Source organism: Manis pentadactyla, chromosome 6, assembly GCF_030020395.1.
Source record: "Manis pentadactyla isolate mManPen7 chromosome 6, mManPen7.hap1, whole genome shotgun sequence".
Classification (NCBI taxonomy): Eukaryota; Metazoa; Chordata; class Mammalia; order Pholidota; family Manidae; genus Manis; species Manis pentadactyla.
In genome coordinates, this window is record NC_080024.1 from 22,993,821 (window position 1) to 23,009,009 (window position 15,189).

General features: G+C 34.2%; 1 protein-coding gene across 5 annotated transcripts in view; it reads left to right on the forward strand.

The window, feature by feature from the left end:
* Positions 1-15,189, forward strand: part of ERBB4 (erb-b2 receptor tyrosine kinase 4) — a 1,101,636-nt gene that overhangs the window by 339,893 nt on the left and 746,554 nt on the right. The gene's annotated exons all lie outside the window — the stretch shown is intronic.

Here is a 15,189-nt window from a genome sequence, read left to right on the forward strand (position 1 = left end):
ACATGGAAGGCTTCACTGGGAAAGTGGCTTTTGAGTAAAAACCTAAAGCAAGAGAAGGAATTAGGCAGGTGTGAGAGGGAAGCACATTCCAGGCAAAGGGAATAGAAAAGGAGGGCTCTCTGAACAAAACATGTCCTACAAATACAAGAGACTGATCATTTCTCAGTTCTTTTATCTGGTTTTAAGCTTCATGCATTGTAAATAAAGGGGATCTAAATCCTAAGAAAACAGGATCATATAAAAATCAAATAAGCAAATACTTAAATCCTTTGATCAAGTAGCTGTTTTTTAATGCAATATTGTTTATGATAATATATATTAACCTCTGAAGGTCCATTTTAAAGAAATGTATGCTTTTAATTAGTACAGTCTGATTTCATCTTCCATCTAATTGGTTAAATTTCATATAAAAAGTAAAACTATTCATAAACTCATATACCTTTTAGAGAAGAACAGCAGGATGCAAGAAAGAAACTTATATTTCATTATATAACAAAGTTAGGTTGTAGTCTACACTCTTTAAGTAGATGACCTCCTCTATTAGATAAAATTCTTTCTCTTCCAAAGTCAGTAAAATTCTACCTTTTATAGAGGAGAGTAGACGTAGAGTTCAAGTAAGTTGTCCAAGATCAGAAAAGAAGTAAATTGCAAGCCTAATTCTGTCACATTACAAAGTCAGTACTGTTTCATAACTATGTAATTGGCATTATGTGTAAGCAGTCCTATCCCAGGTAATCCCTAAGAAATGTTTCAGTTCTTATACTTGTACTTGATAGCCTATATATAAAGTAGCATTGAATAACATTAGCAAACTTAGATCTGATTACACTTTATTTGAAATGTTTCATCATTCTTTGAGTCCACAATTAATATGTTTAATAGCACACGTGTAAAGACAAATTAATTTCCCTGCTTTCATATATTATCACATAAAAGCAGATGCTGCTGCTTCCAAATACATAAGATTATTCACTGGAAAACAAACAGATGATTCCATTAGTTGAGACAATCTTTTTAATATAAATCATGATCTGATACTATCATTGATCATATTCACTTTCCTTTCTCTCCTTAATTTGATCAAACTGGCTACATTTGTCTAGCTCTTATCACAACGATTTTTATGACTATCTTTTATTCTTGACAAAAAGTTAAATTATACCATTGCTGATCATTTTAATAGGTACAAAATGAAAGAATTTGAGGAGATGACTTTTCTAGAATGTTTATATCCAATTCCAGTTTAGAAATTCATGCAGAATAGACATTTACAAATATCACTCTATTAGTATTTACTCTCTCTCTATTGTACTTATGAAAGCTTATTAAAAGTTTTTAAAAAATATATGTTAGAAGAAAACAATGAATTATAAACCATAGAATTCATGATCATACTACTATGGTTCCTTAAAACTGTGATAAAAGAGAACTTTTAAAAATAGAACAGACTTAGATGGTTTGTAGTGCATATCAATAAAAGTATCATTAGATCTAAGTCATCAGCCATTGTTTCCTTTTTGTAATTTATGTAAAAGCTTATTATTGTTACACATTACAGAGCTCATTGCTAAATATATGCATTAATTCCATGCAGCAGTTTATAAACATTATAACATTTTATACATGTATCTAAGTAATGTACTTAAGGTTACAGAGTTAGAAGGGCAATCCTAGAACTTTAACCCACACAATTTAACTCTAGTGATACCCCCTCTTCAGCATTATTTGACTGCCTCCAAGTAACCACCCCTCTGGCTTATGTCAGACGCTCTGCTTAGTTGCTGAGCATACAGTGGTATACAGGATGGAAGATAACTGTCCAGGATTATACTGACACTCTGTTACCACAGCATAGTCAGTGGAATGAAGGTCATATAAAAACTGGGTGAACTTGAACATCTTTATTAGTTCAGTGCTGTAACCAACAAAGTTATGATAAATCAGAACCACTGATCATAAATATATGATTACTATTATCTTGGGGTAAGGTAAGGACCCTCAAAAGGAAATATCTGCCATACATTAGGACACTTGAATAAAACAGAACAGTCTTTCCTTCTTGGTCTTTAGGCGTACCACTCATAAAGGTCTTTAACAAGGCATCTGACATCAGATTAAAATGTTAAATGACTAAATCAGTTTAAAACACACTCTCTCTAAATGTAAGACCACATAACTTGCTTTTAAAAAGTGATTATTGATATGAGTACTGGATATTCCTGTTTTATCTCTCTGATTCATGTTGTAAACACATAGATTCTTTATATAAAACCTACTATGTAGAGAGGACACTTATTTATTATTATTATTATAGTCATGTAAAAATGCTTCTGACAAATAAGGATTTGGTATTTGGTAACTGAATGGAGTTAGTTTGCAGACCTCAATTTAAATTTCAGTATTTGAGGACTTTAAAAAAAAATTCAGATGGTAAATGTCAGTTTTCAATAACAGCATAAAATAATATTTTAAAGGATAACTTTCCTGAAATAGTTCATATATTGAGTTATAAAATGATTTTATGTTCTTTACCAAGAAAGACAGAAATATCTAAAACATATAGGTTTTGTTTTTTCCTACTTTGACTGGAAATAAAGGCAGGAGACTGCACAACCTGATTTGGGTAAAACTTAACAAATAAATGATATCCGGGGAGACACAGAAAGGTTTTGAATTGTGTTCCCATTGGATGTTGATGTTTTCTCTGGAAGCCAGTCATGGATACTGATATTCAAGGGAGCCATTGGTTGAGGTTCACAATTCTTGATCCATGTAGAGCCAAACAGAATATGAAAAGCATATATATATTTTTAGAAATAAAGATGATTATCACAGTGTGAAAAAAAATTGAAAAGGAGAGGAAAAAGAAATAAGAAAGGGTATTTCACCTTATTAAACAGCCAGTTTCCAATTATTAATGTGAAAAATAATTTGCTCTAGCAGTAATAGAATCCTTAGTAATTAAAGGGCCAAATGCTCCAAGGATGAAATACAATTTTATAAAAATCATATACTAATTTATTTTACAAAAGTAAGTTTTTCTTTACAGATTTTGTAGATTGCTTACAAATGTAATGTTAAAATATACTACTTTGTTCCTATCTGTTGATAATTATTGTCATTTTACAGATTTCTGTTTGGCTAACTCTTGACAGATCAGATGATACATAAATATCAAAACAGGATAAATAAAAAAACAAATAATCTTTCAATAATGTGACTTGCCTTGTGAATGTCACTGGTAATTTATTCAGAAAATATTTGTTTTCCCCAAACTCACTTTTCCATCTCCTGATAGTAGGCAGAATTGAAAATGAAGATATGATGTCTTTCTGAAACCTGAGTGACATACAAAGTTCAAAAACATTTAAGTGGTTGATTAATGATTTATTACCTTCTTCCAAACAGATATGAAGTGGAAAGAGATCAAATTGAATTAAGAACATGTGTGTAGGCTCAGAGATTTTAGGACATTTTAGTTATGAGTTTGTTGTTTTCATGGGTATTGATGTGGTCTGTGATGTCAAAATATGCACAATAAGATCACATTTTCCAAAGTAACAGAGTAATTTGTTAAAACATTATTCAGATCATACCATTTCTCTTTTCAAAAACATTCTCTGTAAAGATGGCAGCTTGAGAGGTGAGACAGAAGCTTCTTCCTAAAACTGTATATAATATGAAAATATAATTAATACAACTAATCCTGAGAGAGCAACAGGAAAGAGGACTGTGCCAGACTGCATACACCTGGAGAAGAGAGCTCACCTCATGGAACAGGGTGACGTACCAAAGCTGTGGCCCGGCAGGACCCAAGCCCTTCTCCCACCCCAGCTCACTGGCTGGAGGAAAAGAAACTGAGTGTGGAGGGAGTGGAGGCCTGGGACTGCTGAATACCTAACTCTGGACATCTGCTCTGGGAACACAAACCTACATTTCATAGTGCTTGCATGATACTCTTGTGATTACAGAGTTGGAAAGCTAAGACAGGCAGAATTCCTGGAGACACTGAGATTCCAGCTGCTTGTGGAAAGCAGGGATCCATATCCAGCTGCTCTGGGACAAAAACTTACCTGTGTGCTTGGCCCACTGGCTCAGGCAGTGGAGACAGGCACAGCAGCTGGGAGGCAAAGAACAGCTCTTTCCTCCCCCCAGGCACCAGTACCGCTCCCCTGCGACCCCCGACATTGCTTCAGGGGCTGAGCAGCTCCAGAGAGTAGAGCTTCTGGACACTAGAGGGTACCATGTACAAATATGAAACACCAAAGGAACCTGGTCCAGAGTAAAATTATTAATACAACTCCTGAGAAAGATTTAAATGACATGGACCTCATGACTCTTGCTGAAAGGGAGTTCAAAATAAAAGTCATTAACATGCTAATGGAGGTACAGAAAGATATTCAAGAAATCAAGAATGAATTCTGACTGGAGAACCAGTCACTGAAGAGCACAATGGAGGGTATTAAAAGCAGACTGGATACAGTGGAGAGATGATAAATGAAATAGAAACTAGAGAAGAGGAATACAAAGAAGCTGAGGCACAGAGAGAAAAAAGGATCTCCAAGAATGAAAGAATATTGAGAGAACTGTGTGACCAATCCAAGCGGAACAATATTTGCATTATAGGGATACCAGAAGAAGAAGAAGAGAGAGAAAGGGATAGTGTCTTTGAGGAGGCAGTTGCTGAAAACTTCCCTAATCTGGGGAAGGAGATAGTCTCTCAGGCCATGGAGATCCACAGATCTCTGAACACAAGGGACACAAGGAAGACAACACCAAGGCATATAGTAATTAAAATGACAAAGATCAAGGATAAAGACAGACTATTAAAAGTAGCCAGAGAGATAAATAAGATCATATACAAAGGAAAGCCCATGAGGCTAACATCAGACTTCTCAGCAGAAACCTTACAGTCCAGAAGGGAGTGGCATGATGTATTTAATGCCATGAAGCAGAAGGGCCTGGAACCAAGATTACTTTATCTGGCAAGATTATCATTTAAATTTGAAGGAGGGATTAAACAATTTCCAGATAAGCAAAAGCTGAGAGAATTTACCTCCCATAAACCATCTCTACAGTCTATTTTGGAGGGATTACTATAAATGGAAGTGTTCGTAAGGTTTAATAGCTGTCACCAGAGGTAATAAAACCACAGTAAAGAAAGTAGAACAGCTAATTACTAAGCAAATGCAAAATTAAAATATCTATCCCCAAAGTCAATCAAAGGATAGACAAACAGTACAGAATATGATACCTAATATAAAAAGAATGGAGGAAGAAAAAGGAAGAGAAAAAGAAAAGAACCTTTAGATTGTGTTTGTAACAGCATATTAAGTGAGTTAAGTTAGACTCTTAAATAGTAAGGAAGTTAACCTTGAACCTTTGGTAACCGTCAATCTAAAGTCTGCAATGTCAATAAGTACATACCTATCGATAATCACCCTAAATGTAAATGGACTGAATGCACCAATCAAAAGACATAGAGCCACCAAATGGATAAGTAAACAAGACCAATCTATATGCTGCCTACAAGAGCTCACTTTAAACCCAAAGACATACACAGACTAAAAGTGAAGGGATGGAAAAATATATTTCATGCAACTAATAGAGAAAAAAGAGCAGGAGTTGCAGTACTTGTATCAGATAAAAGAGACTTCAAAACAAAGAAAGTCACAAGAGACAAAGACGGACATTACATAATGATAAAGGGGTCAATCCAACAAGAAGATATAACCATTATAAATATCTATGCTCCCAACATAGGAGCACCTACATATGTGAAACAAATACTAACTGAATTAAAAGGGGAAATAGAATTCCATGCATTCATTCTAGGAGACTTCAACACTCCACTCACTCTGAAGGACAGGTCAACCAGAGAGAAAAAAAATGAGACAGAATCTCTGAACAACACATTAGAACAGATGGACCTAACAGACACCTACAGAACTCTACACCCAAAAGCAGCAGAATACACATTCTTCTCAAGTGTATATGGAACATTTTCAAGAAAAGATCATGTACTAGGTGAACTCTACACCCAAAAGCAGCAGAATACATTCTTCTCAAGTGCACATGGAACATTTTCAAGAATAGATCATATACTAGGCCAGTAAAAGAGCCTCAATAAATTCAAAAGGTTGAAATTGTACCAACCAGTTTCTCAGGTCACAGGGGTATGAAACTGGAAATAAATTATGCAAAGAAAATGAAAAATTCCACAAACACATGGAGGCTTCACAACATGCTCCTAAATAACCAACGGATCAATGACCAAATAAGAACAGAGATCAAGCAATATATGGAGACAAATGACAACAACAATTCAACACCACAAAATCTGTGGGACACACTCAAGGCAGTGCTAAGAGAAAAGTATATTGCAACACAGGCCTACCTCAGGAAAGAAGAACAATCCCATATAAGCAGTCTAAACTCACAATTAATGAAACTAGAAAAAGAACAACAAATGAGGCCCAAAGTCAGTAGAAGGAGGGACATAATAAAGATTAGAGCAGAAATAAATAAAATTGAGAAGGATAAAATAATAGAAAGAATCAAAGAAAGCAAGTGCTGATTCTTTGAGAAAATAAACAAAATAGATAAACCCCTAGCCAGACATATCAAGAAAAAAAGAGAGTCCACACACACAAACAGAATCAGAAATGAGAAAGGAAAAACACTACATACACCACAGAAATACAAAGAATTATTAGAGAATACTATGAAAAATTATATGCTAACAAACTGGATAACCTAGAAGAAATGGAAAACTTTCTAGAAAAATACAACCTTCCAAGGCTGACCCAGGGAGAAACAGAAAATCTGAACAGACCAATTACCAGCAACAGAATTGAACTGGTAATCAAAAACCTACCTAAGAACAAAACCCCTGGACCAGATGGCTTCACAGCTGAATTTTATCAAACATTTAGTAAAGCCTAATACCCATCCTCTTTAAAGTTTTCCAAAGAGTAGAAGAAGAGGGAATACTTCCTAACTCATTCTATGAAGCCAGCTTCACTCTAATACCAAAACCAGACAAAGATACCACAAAAAAAGAAAATTACATACCAATATCCCTGATGAACATACATGCAAAAATACTCAACAAAATATTAGCAAATCGAATTCAAAAGTACATCAAAAAGATCATCCATCATGATCAAGTAGGATTTATTCCAGGGATGCAAGTATGGTACAGCATTTGAAAATCCATTGACATCATCCACCACATCAACAAAAAGAAGGACTAAAACCACATGATCATCTTCATCTCCATAGATGCTGAAAAAACATTTGACAAAATTCAACATCCATGCATGATAAAAACTCTCAACAAAATGGGTATAGAGGGCAAGTACCTCAACATAATGAAGACCATACATGACAAACCCACAGCCAACATTATACTTAACAGCGAGAAGCTGAAAGCTTTTCCTTTAAGATCAGGAACAAGACAAAGATGCCCACTCTCTCCACTTCTATTCAACATAGTACTGGAGGTCCTAGCCACAGCAATCAGACAACACAAAGAAATAAAAGGCATCCATATTGGCAAGGAAGAAATTAAACTGTCCCTATTTGCATATGACATGATATTGTACATAAAAAACCCAAAAGAATCCACTACAAAACTACTACATCTAATATCTGAATTCAGCAAAGTTGCAGGATACAAAATTAATACACAGAAATCTGTGGCATTCCTGTACACTGACAATGAACTAGCAGAGAGAGAAATCAGGAAAACAATTCCATTCACAATTGCATCAAAAAGAATAAAACACCTAGGAATAAACCTAACCAAGGAAGTGAAAGACTTAAACCCTGAAAACTACAAAACACTCTTAAGAGAAATTAAAGAAGATACCAATCAATGGAAACACATCCCATGCTCATGGACAGGAAGAATTAATATTGTCAAAATGGCCATCCTGCCTAAAGCAATCTATAGATTCAATGCAATTCCTATCAAAATACGAACAGCATTCTTCAATGAACTAGAGAAAATAATTCTAAAATTAATTCTAAAATTCATAGGGAACAACAAAAGACCTTGAATATCCAAAGGAATTCTGAGAAGGAAGAATAAAGCTGGAAGCATTATGCTCCCAACTTCAACCTCTACTACAAAGCCACAGTAATCAAGACAATTTGGTACTGGCACAAGAACAGACCCATAGACCAATGGAACAGACTAGAGAGCCCTGATATAAACCCAAGAATATATGGTCAATTAATATATACTAAAGGAGCCATGGATATACAGTGGGGAAATGACAGCCTCTTCAACAGCTGGTGCTGGCAAAACTGGACAGCTACATGTAAGAGAATGAAACTGGGTTATTGTTTAACCCCATACACAAAAGTAAACTTGAAATGGATCAAAGACTTGAATGTAAGTCATGAAACCATAAAACTCTTAGAAGACAACATAGGCAAGAATATAAGCATGAGCAACTTCTTCCTGAACTCATCTCCTCGAGAAAGGGAATCAAAAGCCAAAATGAACTCATGGGACTACACCAAACTAAAACGTTTTTGTACGGCAAAGGACATCATCAACAAAACAAAAAGGCATCTTATAGTATGGGAGAATATATTTGTAAGTGACTTATCTGACAAGGGGTTAACATCCAAGATATATAAAGAACTTACACACCTCAGCACCCAAAAAGCAAATAACCCGATTAACAAACGGGCAGAGGATATGAAGAGATGGCTCTCCAATGAAGAAATTCAGATGGCCAACAGACACATGAAAAGATGCTCCACATCACTAATCATCAGGGAAATGCAAATTAAAACCACAATGAGATATCACCTCACACCAGTAAGGATGGCCAGCATCGAAAAGACTAAGAACAATAAATGCTGGCGAGGATGAGGAGAAAAGGGAACCCTCCTACACTGCTGGTGGGAATGTAAGCTAGTTAGACCATTGTGGAGAGCAATATAGAGGTTCCTCAAAAAACTAAAAATAGAAATACCACTTGACCCGGGAATCCCACTCGTTGGAATTTACCCAAAGAATCCAACTTCTCAGATTCAAAAAGACATATGCACCCCTATGTTTATTGCAGCACTTTTTACAATGGCCAAGATATGGAAGCAACCTAGGTGTCCATCAGTAGATGAATAGATAAAGAAGAGGTGGTACATATACACAATAGAATACTATTTGGCCATAATAAAGAAACAAATCCTACAATTTGCAACAACATGGATGGAGCTGGAGGTCATTATGCTCAGTGAAATAAGCCAGGTGGAGAAAGACAAGTGCCAAATGATTTCTCTCATTTCTGGAGTATAACAATGTAGCAAAACTGAAGGAACAAAATAGCAGCAGACTCAGAGACTCCAAGAATGAACTAGTGGTTACCAAAGGGGAGGGGTGTGGGTGGGTGGTTGGGGAAGGAAGGAGAAGGGGATTGAGAGCTATTATGTATAGTACACATGGTGTGGGAGATCAGGGGGAGACAGTGTAGCACAGAGAAGCACATAGTGGATCTGTGGCATCTTGCTGCACTGATGGACAGTGACTGCATTGAGGTATGGTTGGGGACTTAATAATATGGGTAGATGTAGTAACCACATTTTTTTTTCATGTGAAGCCTTCATAAGCATGTATATCAATCATAACTTTATAAAAATTTTAAAAAATATTTAAATGGAAAAATAAACATTATTTTTATCTTCTATCTCATGCACAGCAATAGCCAAGTCTTTACAGTTTTCTCAAAGTTGCTACATGACCTGGTCTCCATTATGTCTTTGAATTCATCTCCTACTTCCCACCTCCTTCACTTAGCTCTAGCCATGACAACTTCGTCATTGGTTCTCAAAGGAGCCAGCTGTGTTTCCACCTAAAGGTTTTCACTTGCCGTTCCCTCTGTCTGGATTGTGCCTCCCTCTCACACCTGCAAGAATAATTCCTTCTCCTGCTTTAGGTTTTTACTCAAAAGCTGCTTTCCCAGTGAAACCTTCCATGTGCCACCCTATCTAAAATTTCAACCCGTATTCCTCTGCTCTCATTGTTTTAGTGTATATTACTGTGATATTCTGTATAATGTGTATGTGTATGTTTATTTTCAATCTGTCTCCCTAGATGTAAACTCCTTAAGAACAGGGATTTCCATTTTGCTCACTTTTATATTTTCTGTGCCTGGTGTATTATAGATGCTCAGTTAATAATTTATTTAAAATTTTTGTGTAATGAATGAAATACAATAGCAAATGAATTAATTTTTATTAAGTCATAGTGCTATAACTGTTTGCTGTTATCAACTATTAGTATAATTAGGTGATGGGTAATAAAATGTTTACCAGAAATTAGTCTATATAAAACCAGTAGTTGTAGCTGGTATTTTACTCAATTAGTCATTCATTTCCTGCATCATGTTTCAGAATCAGATTTTTGACATAGATCTAATCCATAGTGAGGGCAGCCTTATTTATATTGCCTTATTACATTGGTCTGTATGGTACTGTTAAAATGAACTTAATACACTTATTTAAAAATATATTCTTAGTGCCTATTGTATGTGTGGTATGTAGCAGGTCCTCAATAAGCATTTATTGAATGAATGAATGAATGAATATATAGATCATAAACGTGAACCTTTGATAAAAGCAATGAAAATTAACATCACTGATAAAAGCATCATTCTACATAAAATTAAATACCCATTTAAAGGAAGAGTGGTAGAATGAAGTATTTGTTTAAATGGATTTATCACATTTCAAATTTAATTTATACTACAATTCTAGCTTTGTAACCAAATTAGTATTTATTCAACAGACATTTCTTGAGTGTTGCTTTCCCTGCTGAGAACACAGGATGAATGAGGTGGAGTCATTTCCCAATGATACCTCTCTTCTCACTCCCCCATATGATAAGTGACAACAGTACAAAAAGATAACAGATATAGTAAGGGTATATGACTATCAACATATAACACATATGACAATTCCACAAAAGCAAACTTTGAAATAAACCACTACTTTCTGGACAGCAAACCAAAAATACAGGGAGATACTACAGGTCTGGTATGCTGTCAGAGAGGATAAAGGGAATGATACGTAAGAAAAATAAATAAGATTAGTTTTAAAATGCAAAATGTGCCTCAGTAATTTTGATTTAACTTTTTCAGCGAAGGAAATATTTTGACATAGTCATCTTCTGAATGAAACAATATTATTGTAATAACATTGGGGATAAAAATCTAAGGTTAACCAGTTAAGGGTTGTATTTTTCTCACCACTTCTGAAAATATTTATTAAATCAAGAGTGAAAAAAAATTGGATATACCTTATTGTAACAGTCCAGAATGCCATAGAGAGAACTGCAGGCTCCACTCAACAGGTTCAATCAGCCCAAGCTGTGTTAGAATTGGCACTAAAATAAACATTCTCCAAGTCTATTAAAATGTTCTAATATATTTAGAGAGTACTTCGGGTTTCTTTTTGTATTTTTATTTTTATGTGTTTTTTAAAGGTAATTCAATGTAATTATTGTTTCATGCTAATATGTTCTTAGGAAAGAGGGAAAATAATCAACAAATATAAGGTAATGAAACATCAGGTAAGTTATAAAATAAGGAAAACTTGGAGAATTAAATTTTAAATGAGCTTCTTCGATATCGAATTGACTAATTCTGAGAAAAGAGAAATGTAATGTGTATGCCTCTGAATTTTTTTTGGTCTTCCTCCCAAGAGGAATTCAATGAAGTTGACATTTTCACAAATTCTTCTTGGAAACATACTTGACAAGTGCTATTTCAAACTCAGAATCAAATACTACCCTACTGACTGACTGACTGATTCCTTATGCCAAGCTTATAAAATCACTCTGGTGCAGACCATATTTAACAATTTCTAATTATAGGTAGGTGGAAAGCTTATTAATTAGTCATGTGATAGTAATTAGTACCCCTCAATTGTCGTAAGTGAAAAATATTTCCTTTTGGATTTTCCTACAGAGGAAATGTGGTATTCTCTCTGAGAAATAGAATATTTCATAAATCAAATCAGATTTGAATTTGATTTGCTTCTAACTCCAGAAAATTCTATTACACTAACAAACATTACAAAGTTGCTATCCAATTTATCTTATTAGCACTATTACTATGTTTGACAGATTATTTTTAAGCCAGAAAGTGTTCTAAACTCTTAATAAATATCAACTATTTAAGCCTCTTAATAATTCTGCAATGTAAGTACTATTATTAACTTGAATTAATACAACTTTCTTATTAGTACTGAAACTTGCTCATACTGTAAACAAAAATAACCAGTAGTCTTGATAGCTGTTGTGTTATGACTTTCTAAAAATTTCACAGAAATTTTCAGATGAAACATGTCAGATTAAAAAGATAAAGTTTTCTCTGAAGATATATTTAGGACTAAATGCTAGAAAAGCCTATAATACAGTTTTTATTATTGCAATAGAAGTTTACATACATGACTTTTCCTATTTGTCTACATACTGCTTTTCCCTTATGCCCCTAAATGTGATTGGTTGATTTGTCACTGAATGTATCTATGTAGGTTAATCTCCCCAAGGTGTAACAAAATTAGATAGATCTTCCTGTTTTATATTGTCTGGAGGAGGGGGGCATCACTTAAGTGGAGACCACCAGCGTCTGAGGTGAAATGAATGTTCCATAATCACCAGCTGCCCTGGCCTTTTACAGAATTTTCACCCCAAGGAGAGTCCAAAAGCCTAGTTCTTCCAAAATTCTTTTTATTTTGCTAAAAATTCTTCAGTTTCAGTCACCTATTATGTTAACATATCTGCAGATAGTTCAACTGTGTGAATTACAATGTGTCTATGTACCTGATATGAACTAAATTGCTTCTTGCCCTGGTCTGACTCTATGCTAGTGGCATAGACCCAACCTGGAGTTCAGTGAATTCTGATTGGTAAGTTGGCTTCCCCTGGAGTCTCTTAGACCAGATCAGTAAATATCCCCTTTGCACATATTCAGCAGTTAACATTTAACAGGTATTTATATGTTAATTTTTAACACATAAATTTAACAGTTACCTATTTGATTATTAATCTGGGCACTTGTAACAAGGTTACAAAGAAACCACACTAGAATAAAAAACCAGAACAAAACAAGAATAGCAGTAGACTCATAGACATTGAGAAGTGACTGGTGGTTACCATGGGGAGGCATTGGGGTAGGTGGGTGAGGAGCGTGAAGGGGATTAAAGGGCCACGAAAATTCTTAATCTTAATATAAATTGGTTAAGGGGATGGTAGTACAGTTGGAGAATATATAGCCAATGGTTTTGTATAACGTCTTCCTATATTGACAGATAGTAACTGTACTCGTGGGCTGAGGATTTAATAATATGGGTACTGTTGAACCACTGTGTTATATACTTGAAACCCATATAATATTGTACATCAACTATGCACCAATAAAAAGAAACTACACTAATTTGACATGTTGGTCAAAGCAAAGGCATTGGTCCAAGCAACCATTTGAATTGATGTAAATTTTACCAGGTCATTAAACAAGTACTCTTATATACAGATTAGCATTTACTTTTATGAGATTCCTCTTCTTTCCTCACTGTTCGTACCATGTATGACATCAATTCAAATTTTCAGGCCAAATAATTACAAAATAGTACATGAAAATTGAAGGTATCACTCTCACTAGGCATTAGCCTCTTTCAAAATAATTTAATTTTGAATGCATATTTCTGGGTATGAATGATGGACACATTACAATAACACAAACAAAAACAACCTTTTCATTTTCCTAGCCTACTGCTAGTTCTCAGTTGTGGCAAAGGAAACAACACTGTGAGTAGAGAGATTTAGGCTGATTCAATGATGTATTCCCTTAGCTTTGGTCAGGTTAATGTTTCCTTGGTTACTTACAGCATGGGACTTAAACATTTCTGAAATGAGTTCTTCAGATACAATTATAAAATCCAACTTATACAGGTAGGGTATGGGTCATGGCAGTCCATGTAGGTGCTGTTTATTTTTATTTTATAAAAACAATGTTCATGAAAGCAATAATGAGCTCATGAATTTTGCTTGTGTCATATACTAAATTATGCCCACTGATTTTTTTTATTATCTACTATAACCACATCTAATTTTTCTTCAGATTAGGAAGCCCAAAATGATTTACATATTTTATGAGAACCACAATTAATCTTTTTAAAAGCTGCATATTTTATTTAATTTAGCATTAAAAATACCTTATTTAAAATTTTGTAAGAAAAATGGTACTTTGACTAACTTGTTATGTGGTGAACTATTAAGAGCAGATTAAAAATAATTTTAAGTCTTTTTTTCTGAATCTGAGAATATTTCTCTTTGGTTTTTTTAAAAGCAGCACCTTGAGTAATTGTCAGCTATCCAATGCAGCTTGGAAGTGGTATCTATTGCTATTCAGAATCTTTTCAAACATTGGCAAGCTGATTTTTTCAAGGGAGGAAAAATAAAAAGAGTTATATTACCAAATTCATAATTTATTCTGACAAGTGAGAACTAGTAATATCAAGAATGAAGTAATACTTGCTATTTACTTAATGGTAAATTTATCCAAATATTTTTATGTACTATATATATATATATATATATATATATATATATATATATATATTTTAACTTATTTGGATTTTACTGTACTTTAATGTGCTGCAATTTTGCAGCTTCTCAAAATAATGTGTGGGCAATCCCTGGATTTCCTATATTATTTAATGCATTTTTATTTTAGTATATCCAAACTAAATATGACTTCTGTAGATGAATAATGAACAACTGTTTATTTTTTCATCTTAATTTACAGCCTTTATACTCCTAAAACCCTAAAATTTTTCTTTTCCATATGGCTTAATAGATGGTAGTTTATCATTTTGAAATTATTTTTGGAACCATCACTTTTAAAGTCTGAATATGAAGTCTTTAAAAGGCTTCAGGTATCAATTATCATATTAATTTTGAAACAAAACGGTCACAGAGGATCATTGTTTTAATTTCTCAGCCACATGTAACAATTAGATCTGTAATTTTGGCTTAAGCACTGAACATTCTGAATAGGTTAGTGTATTATTAAGCAGCAGCTAACAGGTTGAATGATCCTAATGAACAAGCTGGAGTGTATTGTCAGCATATATTGACACAAAACAGTATATTGTTACATTAGAGAAACC